The sequence below is a fragment of the Saccopteryx leptura genome, chromosome 8 (assembly GCF_036850995.1).
Source record: "Saccopteryx leptura isolate mSacLep1 chromosome 8, mSacLep1_pri_phased_curated, whole genome shotgun sequence".
Taxonomy (NCBI): domain Eukaryota; kingdom Metazoa; phylum Chordata; class Mammalia; order Chiroptera; family Emballonuridae; genus Saccopteryx; species Saccopteryx leptura.
In genome coordinates this window covers 36484756-36502060 of record NC_089510.1, presented here as the reverse complement: position 1 = coordinate 36502060, position 17305 = coordinate 36484756, and the positions used below count along the sequence as shown (strand labels likewise).

General features: G+C 41.2%; 1 protein-coding gene and 1 non-coding gene across 13 annotated transcripts in view; both read right to left on the bottom strand.

The window, feature by feature from the left end:
* The window catches only part of BBX (BBX high mobility group box domain containing), a 290697-nt gene that overhangs the window by 100834 nt on the left and 172558 nt on the right, over window positions 1–17305 (bottom strand). The gene's annotated exons all lie outside the window — the stretch shown is intronic.
* LOC136380214 (U6 spliceosomal RNA) lies at window positions 2471–2575 on the bottom strand. The gene has a single exon (XR_010746890.1). It is a non-coding gene; the product is annotated as a U6 spliceosomal RNA (small nuclear RNA).

Below are 17305 nucleotides of genomic sequence, written 5' to 3'. Positions count from 1 at the left end.
GCCAATATCTATAGAAAAATAAATCATTTAGCCATAAGGATTTTGATTATGCTATTTCATTGAATGTGTTTAAGTATATGTGCGTTTATGTATACACGTATAATTTCAGTATTCAAGCAGAAAATAGAATATCAAGAATCAAATTAATGGATCGTATATGTAGCTTTTGGGTTCAAAATAATCACATAAATCCCTAACCCCCCACAACTGTTCTAATTCTAGTCATGTAGCTCACATGTCACTATTGATACAGATATTACAGATCTCTTCTGATGCTCCCTAAATTAATCTCTCCTTTCCAGAAATGCATTAGAAAGATTTTATATTAATGATATTTACCATATTTTACGTTAAATAACAATTATTTGGATATATCCTACCTCCATCACCAGGCCTTTTTCTTGATGATACAAGACTTTACTTATCATCGTATATCTAGAATCGTCCTGGCTCACCAGAACATCAAGACCAGGGTCGTCATAAGCAATTATTCTGCTCACAAAAATTAGGGGATATTTCAAAAACAAATGTGGAGCTATAATATATCCCCTAATTTTTGTGAGCAGTTTATATGAGCGTCCAAGCTGAATTGTGGCGATATTTCACTATTTCTATACACTAGAATGGTTTCAGAATTAGTTTCCCCTCTCTCTCATTCTCCTAAATTCAGATATTATTTCCTAAGTGGGGAAAAGGAGGGTGGGGAGCTGAAGATTGTGTATAACTAATACGCAGCCCAAGGTGGCATGTGTGTGAGAAGCACCCAGGCAGTGAGGCCGACAACCCTTAGCACAGAGCCTAGAACACAGCGGCTGCGCAAGAAATGTTCCTAGCCTGAATGAAAGGTGAATCAATGAGGAAGGAAATCGGACAGAGCATACTTCCGGCAAAATAGTCAAGTAAAGTGTAACTGATCTGACGACAATGAAATACCTCAAACGACTAACTGGAAACTTTAATAATTTATAGTTACCGAATTAGTTTTTAATTCCCTATGGATCTATTTTCAAAGTATTAAAAGAAGGCAAAAGAGTGGGGGAAAAAACTGTTCCTGCTTGTCATTCGGAATAAGCAAGCAAAAGAGAAGAAGGAAAGCAAGGGAGAAGAATGCATGAAAAGACAAAGACAAGTGAGAAAGGCGGGCACAGAAGGTAGAACTTTGAGACTTAACTTTGTCACTCATCTTATTTCAACAACAAGGGAGAGAAAAAATTGTTAACTTTTTATTGTAACAGAGGACTACACCCTTGTAATTATTTGCCACTAAAACCCACACACATTGTAAAGTTTGTCTTCTTGTTCTTGAACAAGTGCATATTAAGCCAACAATCTATATGAAAGAAATGAAGCAATTGTTAGACTTTATTCAAAAGGGGTCATTTTTCCACTCTACATTGCAATTCTAGAGTAACTGAAGTTAGGTTATTTAGCTGTCAGTGGACTACTTGATGACTCAGTAACAAATTATGCTGCTAAAATTGTTAAATGATGCTGGCTGAATGTACCTACCCAAAATATTCTTTTATCTTATAAAAACAAAACAAACCATGTGTGTCTCTTTCTATACCAGGATAAGCAATTAGATACTCATTGTACTGAATTAAATGTTAATTATCTAGGTGATAAATTAAGAAAAACTTCACTTAATTGTATTCTTCAAATGCAGCAAGCCCATTCATGAAGACCTTTACCGATTGAGTTCAATTTTCATGAGAAATTTAAAGAAGAAATATCATAGAAGAAACAGTACAAAGCAAACACCTCATTTAACAACAGGAAAAAATGGACACAGAGCCTGACAAGTCTCATTTAGAATCCTGCCTCTGCCACTAACTATTAGTTGTAAAGTTATTAATCTTGCTGATCCTTCCTCATATGTTAAAACTGAATGAATAGCAGCTCTACTGGGGGAACACTTTTTATAGAAGATCCAGTGCAGAACGTGGCACCTAGAAGGTTCTCACTCAATGTTCCTAAATCGTCCCTTAACCCATAAGCTTTGTAGAAGGAATATGGGATTACCATATTTTTCGCTCCATAAGACGCACTTTTTTCTCCCCAAAAGTGGAGGGTAAAATGCCTGTGGCGTCTTATGGAGCACAAAATATGGTATTTTATTAAATATTTTAACAAATCACTTGGTTCAGAATATTTTTTTTTTTTTCCTCCTTAAAACCCTAGGTGTATCTTATGGTCAGGTGTGTCTTATGAAGCGAAAAATACGGTAACTGGCAACGTCTGATCGCTAAAACAAAGCACAAGGTGCTGTTCAGGCAAGCACAGATGTCTCCCATTTAACAGTGATCCATACGTGACCCAGATGACGTGACTGCTAGCCTCAGAAACTGGAAAAAAAAAAAGCTGGAAAACTTCCTTTTCTTTGAGTGATACTCAGTCAGAAAGTGTTTTGGTGGTCGTGTTTTGTGCATAAGGTCCTCTCAGCCTTTCTAGTACCTTGTCTTACGACTTAGGCAATCAGTGACTTCAATCTTTATTTGCGTGTCGTCCTTGCGCAGGGTCCACGCTAATCTTCTCTGTTATCGTTCCAGTTTTAGTATATGTGCTGCTCAAGCAACGCAAGTACACGTCGGTCTTTAAAACGTTGAGGGAATTTGTGTCACCGGGGTATTTTATAGGATTTAAACTGTTTACAAAGTGGCCAATAAACTTCCATTCAAATCATATCGATGGACATTCAGATGCAATGAGACAGAGGAAGGTAAGGAGGGCCCCTGAAACCTCACCGTTAGAAAACCACACAGTCTAACCACAAGGAAGGCCTTTTGTGGGTCCGACTCAGACTGCAGAGCTTCGCAGCTCTCTCAGGCCTACAGAGAAGAGGCAGGAAGAGCCCAGAGAAACAGTGACCAAGTGGTAGTGCTAGAGCTCCCACATAAATAAGACGGATCTACTTCAAATCTTCCAGAAGAGGCCTGCTGCTTTCAAGACACTGCTTGCTTCGATCTGTCAGGGTATCTTGTTGACAGAGAAGCTGGCAAGCACCCCAACTCTGTAGCCTTGCTCACCCTAAAATTCTCCTGTTTTCTGTTCTCATCCTCCAAGGCTCGGGTTGCATTCCTCTCTAAAACTTTCTGTGAAAATCTTAAGTCAAAATCTCCTGAACTTTGTGCCTGACCTAGTTAGGTCAAGCCGTCATCACACTGTTCTACAGTTAGTTTATCTATCCCCACCCCCTTCCAACAAACTGGAACTTCTAGGGAGAAGGTACCGTGGCTTCTTCCTTTCGTCCCAGTGTTTACTGAGTCAGGTACACACAGCAGCAATTTCTGAAAAAGGTATTTATTGTCTTATAATTTTCTCACCTAACACTTTATCACATATATCAACTTTCCAGAATGGCAAGTTCTTAGTAATAACTTTAAAACGCTACTAATACATAGCTAATATTTATCAAAAAATGATGTGCTAAGTATATATTAATATTATCTCATTGATTCTCACATGAACACTCTCTGAGGCCGGTACTGTGAGTCCCGGATAAAGAAGTTGAGGGTAAGTCACTTGCTGACGGTCACACAAAAGCAGAGTAGGAGCTGGCACTACAACCAGGAGGCTGAACTGGAGAGCACAAATGCTCACCTAGGACAAGGAGCTCTAACAGCTTCCATCTGACTCTCGAGGCATCTCCCATAAAACAGAGAGCCATGGAAATGCCCACAGACAGCAAGAGGGCCTGCTCGGGAGAACAGCAAGAGCACATCTCTGATGGCTTCAAGCCACAATTAAATTAGATTCACTCTACGACTCTTTGAAGATAAAAGCCCTACAAGTGCTAATCATTATTTATTGTAATTCTAATGACAATTCTAAACTGTAGATAGATTAAATGAAAAATATCTCATTCAATAAAGCAATATTCTCTTTTTAGAAGCAATTTGGTCTCTCTATTCATGCACGGAGTATCTTTAAATACACTCCTTAATTGAAAAGCAGTGGCTCTTCAAGTTGAAACCTTAACTCTGTCAAGATGTTATCTACATGCTCCTCATGAATACTAATAAGGCACCCACTATTCAAAGAAGGGCTTAACTGTACTTGCAGTTCTGGTCCCTGTGCCCTTGCTCCATGAAGGAATATAGATGATCTCTAATACTTGTAGTCCCTGACATTTAGTCTTGGGAGAGCTTAACGTGGTTCTCAAAAATGTGGCTGCCTTAGGTTACAGACAGAGACAGCAGCTACCTTGAAAAGAGATAAGGCATCAAAAGGGGTGGTTGAGGAAAAGCTGTTTACATGAAGAATTCAGTAACAGGCTAGGATATGTTTCCCACCAGACCAGACCAGACCACGCCCCAACCCCGCACCCAACAAAAAGCCAGTTTTCTGTTTTCCTATAATTTTATGGTGATGTCTATGTTCTTAATCAGAAAGCCATCACATTCCTGTTTTTCAACAGTCCTAGCTTTTAGTTTCTAAATTAACAAAGGTTTTTTTTAATGCACTTATTACATGGTTAGGATATAATTATCACAATGACAAGAATGTGAAGTACAAGAATATAAGCTCATAGGAGTCTCTTTCTCATTTATTCTCAATGCATCAAAACACATACTTATTGATGCCTTGGCAAGCTATGCACTTGGGTGTTATGTGCCCAGCCTTGCCTCCCTTCCACTCACCACCCGCCTAGCTCTCCTGCCAGGCTGGCTTTGGCCGTTAGCCACCCCGGTCCTGTGCTGCCCACTGTGTCCTCTGATCTCTCAGACCCACACTCTGCACCACAAACCCCATTCTCATTTTCCGTGCAAGCCTCTCTCAACTCCCATTTCTAAAAAGCTGTCTTTATTTGCCCCAGCTCATGTCTTTTCTTCCCAAGCACCTTTTTTTGACCACCCACATTCAATAGCTTTGCCTTATTTTTTGACATTTGATTGTGTAACAATTATCATTTTTATGTACAATACGTGCATAATAATTTCATGTGAATTCCTCCCACCGAGACCCTTGAGGGTAATGAACATGCCAGATGTGTTTTGTTTTGTTTTTCTGGATCTGTCAGAGCAAACATCACTGTGCCACATGCTCAAAGAATATGTGGCAAAGTAAATATAGAAACAATACTTCTTCGTTTTCTTATTATACGTTTCTTTATGTTGTTTTGCTAGAAGGCAGACAAGATATTAGGCTTGAAAAGAAAATATGCAGAGGAGGAAAACTAAGAACCGAGCAAGGGCTGTTCAGGAGGGGAGGGGAGAGAGAACAGAAACGGGCGGAATGACAAGGTGATGCAATAAATATAATGAAGTCCAAGTCACCCACACAACAGCCGTCAGTACTGTCTAAACGCGTGTTCCATTGGCTTTATTCCCTTCTCTGCTTGTTTGTCAGTAACTCTCATTTTTCTCTCAGAGTAGGATATCAGAGCATCCCCTTCCGCTCCCCCGCTCTCTTCTTCTTTCATAATCGGCCCGCTAATAAACCTCAGCCCTGCACTCATTCCATCGTTCTTCTTCTCCAGGTCTGCCCCCGGCTCGCCAGCTGTTCCCACGGTCTGACACCACTGTCAGGTTTCCAGTCTCAGGTCGGCCTTCGTTGCCAGTCGGAAATCCTTCTCAATCGTCTTATTCAGTCTCATCCAGTGTCACAGTGACCGTCACCAATTCTTGGTTTCTCCTCAACCCCTACTGATGATGAGTGAGCATAATAATGTTTTATTAAAATAAATACTTTTACATAAATTTAGATTTATATAAAATGCAAGTAAACATATATAACATATTGCTTCCTTGCGTCAAAAACTAAGAGCTTTATTCATTCTCTCAACTCACAACAAGCCTAAGAAGTATAGAGTATTATTATCTCCTTTTCTGCAGATGAGAAAACCGAGGCACAGAAAACAGATTAACAAAGGCTTTTATTACATGCATTTGTCACATAAGTAGGACATAATTATAGCTCTGGAGAGAAGTCAGAGCACAAGAAGGAAGACAAGCTCATGGAGTCTCCTCTATCGTCAGTGCAGTTGACTATGTATTTACTGATCACCTGATGACCATGCATTATGTTTGTAAATGATATAATGTCCAATGTCACACTGCCAGCACATATTGGCAGAGCCAGTATTTGAACTCAGAAGGTCTGGCTTCAGAGCTGTTTCTTGACCATTATACAATATTGTCTGCAAAATACACTTTTCATTGAAAGTTTGTTACATGCTAAATACTTTATATGAATTAATTTCTTTAATCCTTGATACCACTCTTGGAGAAAAGTACTATAAGGTCACATTTTTAAAATGAAGCAGCTGAGGCCTTGGCTGCTTAGCACACTCAGAACGTCGTCCTGAAACACTAAGACTGTCGGCGTGACTCTTGTCAGGGCACACTTGGGAAGGAACCAATGAGTGAATGCACAGCTAAACGGAACAATAAAGGAATGCTTCTCTCTCTCTCTCTTCCTCTTTCTCTCTCAAATCAATTTTTAAAAAATGAAGTAACTGAGAATGACAAAGCTTTAGCAATATGTCAAAGGCCACTCTGGCAACACGTGGAGGAGCCCGGATTCAAATCTAGGTCTTCTGAGCCTGAGCTTCCAATGACTTCTCCATACTGTACTTCTTACCGCAATCCTAGTTACCCTAATAAAGTGCCTCTACCTCCTGCTTAACAGGATCATCTTCATATGTGGACTCTTCCAAAGCCCCTTGCCTACCAATTTCAAAACTTGTTTCTTCTTCCATCTTCTGTGAAAGGCAAAGATTCAAGGTCAACTCCTTTCACTCCCAATCTGTGCTTTTAATCTCCCTTCCTGCTACTCTGGGCTATTGATGAACTATTGACAAACCGTCAACAGTTCCTTCTAGTTAGTGTCTGAAGCCCTCTCTGAATACCCCTCCTCCTTTAGGTAATCCTGTTTTTTGTAAAAACTAGCCCAGCCCTCAGAAGAGGAGACTGCTGACTCTGAGCCACACAGCCAACATCCAAGAACGGGCCTGCCTGGTACTGACACAGTTGACAGGTTCCACCTTGTACTTCATTTACTCACTTGGTTCCTCATGTTCTTGGTTCTAATTTCCTAGAAAGCACTCAGAACTCATTCCAACCATGTCACAGGCTCTGGCTTCTCACTTCACTATGATTCACGCTTACATCTTTGATTTCTAGCCTCTCTGGGAAAATTCCTTGTCTGGGCCTGGCCTCTGCCTCCACCATATCTCTGGAGGACATGACAAGAAATGGATATTCCTTCCTGGAACAGAGAGAAATCCTGGCCTCTCAGATTCTTGTTCAAGCCTGCTCTGGTCCCATGGCCTTCAGGCTAATTGCTTCTGCCTAGTCTTGCACAAACACATGTCAACCATTAGAGGAATTCTGTTTGTCTCGAGTTTTTACAAAAACAGTCCCTTCCCTGAGGAGATAAGGGAAGTATGTACTGTTTATCAAAGATTTGCAGGAATCTTGTGATAGGACTCACATCATCTAGCAAAATTGTCCTTGGACCCTTACTGGCACCCAGATGTCTGTGATTGTCAACTACCTCTTGCCCTTCCCATTTTATCTTCCCTTAACATAAAAGTAGTCTCAACTCTGTACTTTCTTAAGTTGAATTTGAAGAGTAGGTCTTCCATCTTCTTGGATGGCAGCTTCTCTATCAACAAGCCTTTCTTTACTTCAGACTCTGACATTTCAAAGCGTCAGGCATGCAGACTTTAAACTGGTAACCTTCTTCACATAAACATTTGGAAAGCATACATAACTCTTCCATTTTCTCACTATAAATTCGAATCATAGCAACTGGCTTCTTGCCTTAATTACTCTCCCACCAGGTTCTGTCCTGTCCCTTCCACCTCTTCCATGTGATCCACTCCTCTCCATCCTTACCACTTTGGTTTAGCTGTCTGGTCTTTGTCCCTGTAGCTGCTGGCTTCAATTCTCCACACTACCAATTTCTGCTCACACCCTCTTCTTGCATGAGCACTTTTAATAGTCTTGCAATGTACTCAGGAAAAAGACCAAACTTCTTCCTTCACATAACAAAAAAGACTCCTGCTGGCTCGGCCCCTGTTTACTTCTAAGGCTCATGTTTCTTTGCTCCGTTCTCCCTCTTGAAGCTCGGCCCACACCGAGCCAAGGCCACCCCCGGGAATGCCATGGACTGTGACCTCATGGTATCTGCAACACAGGCCCCTCACAGAGCCACTCTCAGCCCTGCTTCGGGGCTTAGCTTGGCTCTTACCTCAAACTCAGTTCTCTGTTGGCCCTTTCTAGTCTGAGAGGGGCGCTTCCTGTGTGCCCCAGAGCCCTCTATACTCAATAGCCCGCAATGGAATGGTCTGTTTCCTTCTTTCTATCCCACTTGACTGTGACAGAGAACAAGGGCCGAGGAATGTTCACCACGGTATCTCCTGGGTCTGAGACAGAGCCAGGCACGCTCTGGGCAAATACTTGAACGAATGAGCTGCAGGTCTGTTCCCCGAAGTCCGATCCTATTGCCTTTATCCCTTCTCCTCTTTTCCTGCTGCTCCTTTTCTACCCCCTCCCCATGATGCACTGCTCTTCCCTTCTCTCTCTCTGTGACCCTGCATCGCACAAACTCCTGACACCCACTCAGATGGCTTCCTCAAACTACCAAACCAGAACACCTGGCGAGTTTACTGGTTTAGAAATAGTTTCTAGGCAGCAGATGTCAAAATGACTCTTAGCAAATAATTTTGACCTCACCAGAGAAATAATTATCCATTCCCTTTTCTCCCTTACCCATCACAGAACACTGATAAATTTGCATACCAGTATACAGAACGCCCTTTACATTTTAGGAGTAGTGATAGCACACATTTTAAAAAGTAAATCTATTAAAATTCATTTAAAATGGTCCAAGTTGAAAAAATAATCACTTTTTTTCATTTATATGATTTAGGCTTAAGTCTAAAAATAACAATGAAGAGAACATGTCCAGAGCCTGACCTGTGGCGGTGCAGTGGGGAAAGTGTCGACCCGGAATGCTGGTCACTCATTCATATCCTGGACTTGCCGGGTCAAGGCACATAGGAGAAGCAACTCCATGAGTTAATGCTTCCTGCTCCTCCCCCTGCCCCTTTCTCTCTCTCTCTCCTCTCTCTAAAATCAGTAAATAAAATCTTTTATTTTGTATTTTTAAGAGAGAGGAGGTGAGATAGTGAGACTGATTCCATGCGCCCCGACCAGAATCCACCCGGCAACCCCCATCTGGGCCCGAAGCTCGAATCAACTGAGGCACTTTCAGTGTCCAAGCCACTCGCTGCGAGAGAGGAAGAGAGAGAAAAGGGGAAGACGGAGGGGAAGAGAAGCAGATGGTCACTTCTCATGTGTGTCCTGACCAGGGATCAACGTGGGACATCTGCATGCTGGGCTGATGCTCTACCACTGAGCAAACCAACCTGGACCAATAGATAAAATCTTAAAAAAAAAAAATGGGTCTGGATGTCTTCACTCATCCTGATCTATCGAACTTAAGCAAAAAACAACAACAACAACAACAACAACTAACTAAAAGGAACGCTTCAGCCCTGGTCGGCGGTGCAGTGGATAGAGCCCTGCCCGAGTGATGAGGTCGCTGGTCTAAACCGGGTCCTGGATCCGCAAAGTCCCGGCTCCACCCTGAGGATGCTGCTCATTTGGTCCCAAGGTCCTCAGTTCAGGCCCAGTCAGAGCACACATGAGAAGCAATCAATGGCACAACTAAGTAGAAACATGTCTCTGCTTCTCTCTCCCTCCTCTCCCCAAAAGAATGGTTTAGCTGAGAATCAACAATCTATATCTCCTGCTGGAATCTCTTTTTCCTAAGCTATATTCTTTAATCTAAAAAAAATGGGAAATAAGTTACAGTTAAATTTACTTCACTTAAAGCAAAATCTCTCAGTCTTAATGGTTGCAAAACAAAAATCTTTATTTTCTACCAAAGAATCAATATTTCTCATTTTAGTAGTTATAGTATTTACTGAAGTAGCTTATCCCAGCTTCTAAATGCCCACTGTTTTACACTAGAACTGAGTTAACTCATCATTTACTAGATTATATATTACATGAACATAGGATGTTACTTATCTTCATAGTCTTAAATGCTTAGAATGCTGCCTTAAATATAACAGATAATATATTTATACTTATATATAAGTATATTATATATTATATTATATAATAAACATATATTGATATATATATTTTTTTAGCTAGAACGACAGAGACAGAGAGAGAGGGACAGATAGGAACAGACAGACAGGAAGGGAGAGAGATGAGATGAAAAGCATCAATTCATCGTTGTGGTACCTTGGTTGTTCTCATATGTGCCTTGATGGGGGGCTACAGCCTAGCCAGTGATCCCATGTTCAAGCCGTGACCTTGGGCTCAAGTCAGCGATCTTGGGCTTCAAGCTAGCAACCTGTGGGCTCAAGCCCATGACAATGGGGTCATATCTATGATCCTACGCTCAAGCCGGAGTCCTCAGGGTTTAGAACCTGGATTCTCTGTGTCCCAGGCCAACACTCTATCCAGGGCACTACCACCTGGTCAGGCTAAATATAGTGTGTATTTTAATAAATGCTTAAAAATACATGAATTTAATGATTATATATCAGACTGCACATTTGTCTAGGAAATTAATTTGAATGTATAGCAAGCTATGATACATTTATATTTTCTATTTAGCTAGAGTTAAACAAACAAAAAAATCATTTGTTTTAGATTTGCTTCACACTCAGTGACATTTTTTCTTACATGTACTCCTATTTTCTGATTTAATACACATGATATCAAAGTGCTGATGTGCCGGTCCAGAGTCAGAACAGGGTCCTGTTCAGATCCTTATCCCTTCCTTGTATTTTCTTTCCAGGTGTTTGGGCTGAATGTACTTTAACCACCGTACCAAATACTGAAAAATCTTGTTTTCATTTACTAAATGTATTAAATTTATGGATTTGTTTTAAATTCATTTCATAGAATTAACCAGAAACCATTTGTACATTACGCTACTCACAAAACTGAGGGGATGTTTTATCACTTCATATTCATTTTGAAATATCCTCCAAGTTTGTGAACAGTGTATTTGCTTGCCCCTCTCTCCCCAGAGGAGAGTAGAAGTAGCTAGATGTGTTCGTATGACCCTAATTCAGCCCTCCTTCCTCTCTGTACACAGTATGAGAACGGCATTACCCACAAGATAACGTTTTTACTGAGGCATCTGGGAGTATTTTTCTTGCAGTCTAATTTACATAAATCTGCTCCCTCTGCTGGATGGAATTTTTATATCCTGGCATCCTATTGAAATACAAAGGTTAAAGTAATGCTTTATAATATAAAGAAAACAGAAGTCCCTCTATAAAGAAGAATAAACCATATAAACCTGGAAAATCATTTAAGAACTCTTCTGTATCAAGGCATTGGCGTTCACTGATTTTAGGGAGAAGAAGCAATCATCTAATTATAGTGTATTGAGTTAAACGCAGGAATTTTCAAATTGAGAATCACTTTTCCCCTAAGTAATATTCTTAATGCTACTAAGACCACTTCTCATTAATTCAGTTCCTTTCTGCCTGGAATCTCCATGGTATTTTGTGTGAGTACCTATAAGCAGTCTCTCCACACTAACTTAGTGGCGTGACGTGAGGGAGGCACAGGGAAGGGAGCACTCTTATTTACGTACACAGCGATCTGTCATGGCCACAGAGTTCGTGGGCAAAATGCATAATCAACAGCAGGGGCTACAGTGCTACCCATCTGCCCACTCTGTTTTCTCTTCCATTTTCTTTTTCAAAGATGGAAGTTATTTTGATGACATATCTAAGAAATTATTTTCATTTTTATAATAAAGCACTTTACAATATAAAGTTTGAGTCCATTTTGTTAGTAAGTTCTAAACATATTTTCTAATGAGAAAAATCAGTACTGCTATTAAGACCTCCTGGACTACCTTAATTGCTACTTCCCAATTATGTTCCACGTTATTGTTTATAAAGTCTTTACTGCATGCATTAACTTACTTAATATTACACAATCCTTGAAGGGGGTATAATTATGTCCCTTTTATCACTTACTGAGAGACGTCTCAGAGACATTTACTTAATCTTTCCAATGCCATTAAGACACAAACCAGACACACAGCTGAAGGCTCTGGGCACTGATCACAAAACACGGGTACTTTCTTCCATCTAACCATCACTGATTTTAGTTTTTAATCAATACAATTATTTTGGAAGGGAAAGTAATTCCATTTTATAAGCCGCCTTAGTATTTAAGTGGCCTACAATCCTTTGCAGCATTTAATTAGTCTCTCAGCATTTATGTTAGCCAGAGGAATTCCACATTTCTGCTCGTATTTCAAAATAGTCCTTCGTATGGATGTAGCCTTAGTAAATACATTTTACTATATTTGGGGACAGGAGGCGGTCGTGGAACAAGAAAGCATATGTGTCTGTGACTCGTGTATGTTTCTACACTGTGCCCTCTGTAAATGTTGTGCTGCAGCTCCTAAACTGCTCTCAGAAGTCCTTGTGACTGACACCCCACGGGTGCTGTGTCTTTTCAGAACAAATATGCTCTAGTTACGGAGAACACATGCATCTCCATCTAATTATTCTGAGAGGCAGGGTGGAACAAACGTGATTTCTCAACTACACTCAGCACTCCGCAGTGAACACAACTGGCAGGTTACAATTTGACAGGTATCATGAAAGCTTGTCACCCCCACACCCAACACGACGGGTAAGGCAAAGGACACTCACAAACCTGCTGCGTAACCCAGACAGCGCACGATTTCCTAGGTTTGCTGCAAATATTTTTTTAAGCACAAGTAAAAACTCAGAATATATTTAATCTTAAAAGGTCCTCCAGCCCTGGCCGGTTGGCTCAGCGGTAGAGCGTCAGCCTGGTGTGCGGGGGACCTGGGTTCGATTCCCGGTCAGGGCACACAGGAGAAGCGCCCATTTGCTTCTCCACCCCCACCCCCTCCTTCCTCTCTGTCTCTCTCTTCCCCTCCCGCAGCCAAGGCTCCATTGGAGCAAAGATGGCCCGGGCGCTGGGGATGGCTCCTTGGCCTCTGCCCCAGGCGCTAGAGTGGCTCTGGTCACGGCAGAGCGACGCCCCAAAGGGGCAGAGCATCGCCCCCTGGTGGGCAGAGCATTGCCCCCTGGTGGGCGTGCCGGGTGGATCCCGGTAGGGCGCATGCGGGAGTCTGTCTGACTGTCTCTCCCCGTTTCCAGCTTCAGAAAAATACAAAAAAAAAAAAAAAAAAAAAAAAAAAAGGTCCTCCCATATGCACAAGTATTTACTGGATTTTAAAATATGTCAAAACGGCTCTGGCCGGACAGCTAGGTTGGTTACAGCATCGTCTGGAAGAGCACAGGTTGCTGGTTCGAACCCCAGTCAGGGCACATACGGGAACAGATTGATGTTCCTGTCTCTCCCCACCCCCTCTCCCCTCTCAAATCAATAAAATAAACATTAAAAGAAAAAGAAAGTAAAATAGGTAGTAACATAAATGTAAGTCTGGGGGAAAAGAATGTAAATTTAGGTGAGAGTTTGAAGAGGAACCGACTGGAATGAATAAAGTATGCTTGATCAGCCTGATTTTAAGGGAAAAATAAATAAAACCCAGCACTGTCTAATGCATATCAAAAATGACAACCTCACAGTAAACGTCTGACACATTACTTAGAGCCCAATATGGCATTTCTCACACTGGGGGGTAAGGCTCGCCGAGACTTGCTGAGCCCTCTCAGATGTCTGGGTTTGATGACTACCAAAACGTACTTGAGAGGTGGGTCAATTCCTCCTCTGGCTCGTACAGAGCTCCCCTACAAAGGCCTCCTGATCTCAAATCAACCTTTCCAAGACCAGTTAATGGACAAGCATGAAGAGAGATGACACACATAAAAGATGAGTTGTACCAATAAAGAATATGGTGGTGAAATTAGATCTATATAATTGCAAACCTATTAGGGAACTAGATAGCATGGAATAGAGTGCAACACGTGGTCCAAACTATTAGGGAACAGAAAGTATGTAATAATAAGACATTCTGGTATCCACACACTTGGCAATTGAAGAATTCTCTTTATTCACTTTAATGGCCCCAATTTGTCCCCTTAACCCTTAAATACTACACATGTCACTGAGAACACAGCCAAGGACGAACTCCAGATTCCAGGAATTCCCTGTCACTTCAGACTTTGCCATACTGCGAAGTTTGCCAGCTCTGACCTGGCTTCTCTTTCTGGGCATCAGCAAAAATAGTCCTTTGAAAAAACCCTAAAAAGAAGTATCCAGATCCCTGCTGTGTTATTTAAAACTAAGGGGAGGGCCTGCAACTTTCCATGGGATGAAGGAGCTGGAAAAAAAGTAGGTGCTTGGGCCATTCCTGAAATCTCAAGCTTGTCTTAAGAATTGGCTAGGACCTCATGGGAAAGTACTGCTTACAGGAGAACAGAATTGGAGTTCTGTTTGCAATCCCACAGAAACTGGTCAAAGACGATATGAGCCAGGTGTAAAGCCTAATTACCTTTTACACTCTCACACTCGTTTTCCTCTTGCTTGTCAAGTTTTTGCACAGGGAGAAGCAGGGAACTATGGAACCAGTAATAGTACCAGCTTGAAAGTAAGGACACTCAGCATCTAGTCCTGGTTGTCAACTCAGAAAATGAGAAGGATCGAAAGCCAAGCCTGTTCAAGGACAAAATGAGCAACTGATGAAGCAGAAAAACTGTGGAAGGTCTTCAGGCGTTAGAAAGTTGGCCAAGATGACCTTGGAGGCCCATTATTATTACTCTCTAATTGATTTTACCTCAGCAGCTCCGGCTGAGACCGGGCTGTGCAGAGGCCCTCTCTCCTATGCACAGGCCTCCCTTCCCCCTAGGAAGATAAAATAAAAATCAGCTTTCACAGCCCCTCACACGGCCTTGACACTAGCGATAATTTCTCACCTGTGAGCGGGCCTTTAAGAAATTCCAGCAGCTCTCTAACGTCTTTTTCCCACATTGTTTTCTCCCAGTTTACGCAAACCCTCTCCCATTATTCACATGGGATTCTAAAATTTGGAAATTAGGTCCAATTTTGACCTTTGTATAGCTTCACTAAGTTTCTTTTTAATTACTAACATTTTAAACACTTTCCATGTAGTTTCTTAGATTTCTATATTAAGAAAGCATAACTTTAGCAACATTTACATAACACTTCCCACCGACTTTTTAAAAGTGTATGGAAAAGCACTTTGCTTTTTCCTTAAAAGAAGAGTCAAATTCTAATAGCTTCAAATCAAAGCCATGGAGGCCCCCGGTAATTGTTTACATTTAATAATTCAGCGTATGCTTTATGATGGAGATGCTGAATTTTCAAAAACGAGGAGATTCAGATCTCTTAACAAGTTGGTTAGGATAAACCACCTTAACTCTACTTTTACATATATTAAGAATTCACAAGAAATTAAAATCAATAATAATAAAAAAAAAAGAATCACATGGAGCAAAACTCTGCTTATGACACTGGAAAATTCGAACACTACAATATGCAGCTCAGAAAAGTAATAAATGTGACAGAACTGGGCCCTGACATCCTGGGCCCCTCACATCCCTTCAAACTACTCCTGTGCCAGGGAGGAGACCTGCCCTGAAGATCTTCACGATGGAAAAGTTAAGGGGAGTCCCAAGGGCCCCGATACATGGCAGCTAGAAAAAGGGGTCTGTCCTTGAAAAGCCCAAATTAATAATCGTGCCAAGTCCAGGCACCTTCTGTCGTTGCTCTTTCAACACCTGATCTTCCAGACAATAAAAAATTTTTCTTCCTAAAATTTCCCACAGATTTCTAGTATTAGTAATCCAGTCAGAATATATCTGCTTGAGGATGGTACTCTTAATATTGAGGATTTACAAAGTCAAAGAGAATGCTATGTAATAAAACCAATGATAAACACTTCCTTTTAGATATTTACTTTCAGTTTGGAAAACTACAGTTCACTGTAAGTAAGGGAAGCCTTATAGTTTTTATACTAAAAACCGAAAATAGAATTTTCATGGAGAACAGAATGGTGTGACACCTCTTTCTCTTTCTGGACTAGATTCCACTCCAGGGGATTGCTGTGACTCTACTCATCAATTCCCTTAATCCTCAAAACAACTCTGGGGAGCAAGAATCATAATTATCTACATTTTACAGAAAAGGCAGCGGAGGCCCAGAGCGGAACCTGCGCGGGGAACACAGCTGGGAACCCAGGACACGGGGCTCCGGGACTCGGATCCCGGCAGTCCAGCTGCCACGCTACATTGCCGTTCAGTACTTCTCGTCCACGGGTAGGCGGCTCTAGAAGTATTTGGAAAAACGGTAAACTTGGCAGTTGCAACACTGTTGTGTTTTTTTTTAATATAATTAAACCAAAAAAATCCCATTAAATCCTCTGAAGATCAAGGGGTTCGGAGGTAAAATTCATGATTGCCTTTGTCAGTTTTAACCTGTGATTTTCTTATTCAAGTGACATGCACCACATATTGCTAAAGTGGCTCAGTACAATTACACTTCACTTTAATCAGCAATATGAGCCTGAACTACAATTAAATCATTGCCTTACCCTGGCAGTTTATAAAGGCCATATTATTAAATATTCTTGAGTTCATTTAATGGTTTTTATATAACAAGTAAATATTAGAATCTAGATTAGTATTTTCTTGGGTGATTTTTCTCTCTACTCTTTGGTTGATTAATGACTTCACAACTAGGACCTGCTTTATTTTTTAATTTTTCATTTATTAGTTTTAGGCAAAGGGGAGGGGCAGGAAGCATCAACGTGTAGTAGTTGCTTCTCATACGTGTCTTGAGCGGGCAAGTTTGGGGTTTCGAACTGGAGACCTCAGCATTCCAGGCTGGCACCCTATCTATCCACAGTGCCACCACACAGGTCAGGATAGCATCTGCTTTTTTAATATTCCCCAAATATCCTGGAGTCCATGTTATACCAACTTTCAAAAATTCTGAGTGTTTGAAATCACTGCTACCCAACAGCTATAGAGCCCTAACTCCTAAGTTTTCCTCTATTACGGCCAATCTCAGGCACCAAATAGGGTTAAAGCAAGTGTGTTGCAGGCAGAGGAAGGAGGTACAGGAGCTCTCGCTACTTCATTCATCAACATAACAGGATCTATGTCACTAATGCTGTAGCTGCCGTCCCCAAGGCCTGTTTAGGATGCTCCCTTAAACATACTGCAGTCGGAAATGACTGGCAGGATTCCTAACGCCAAGAAAGATAGACTCCTTCTGAACACATTAAAAGGGGAAAACAGTATGAACAGTTACTCTAATACTAAAATTGGACTCTACTATTGCTAAAA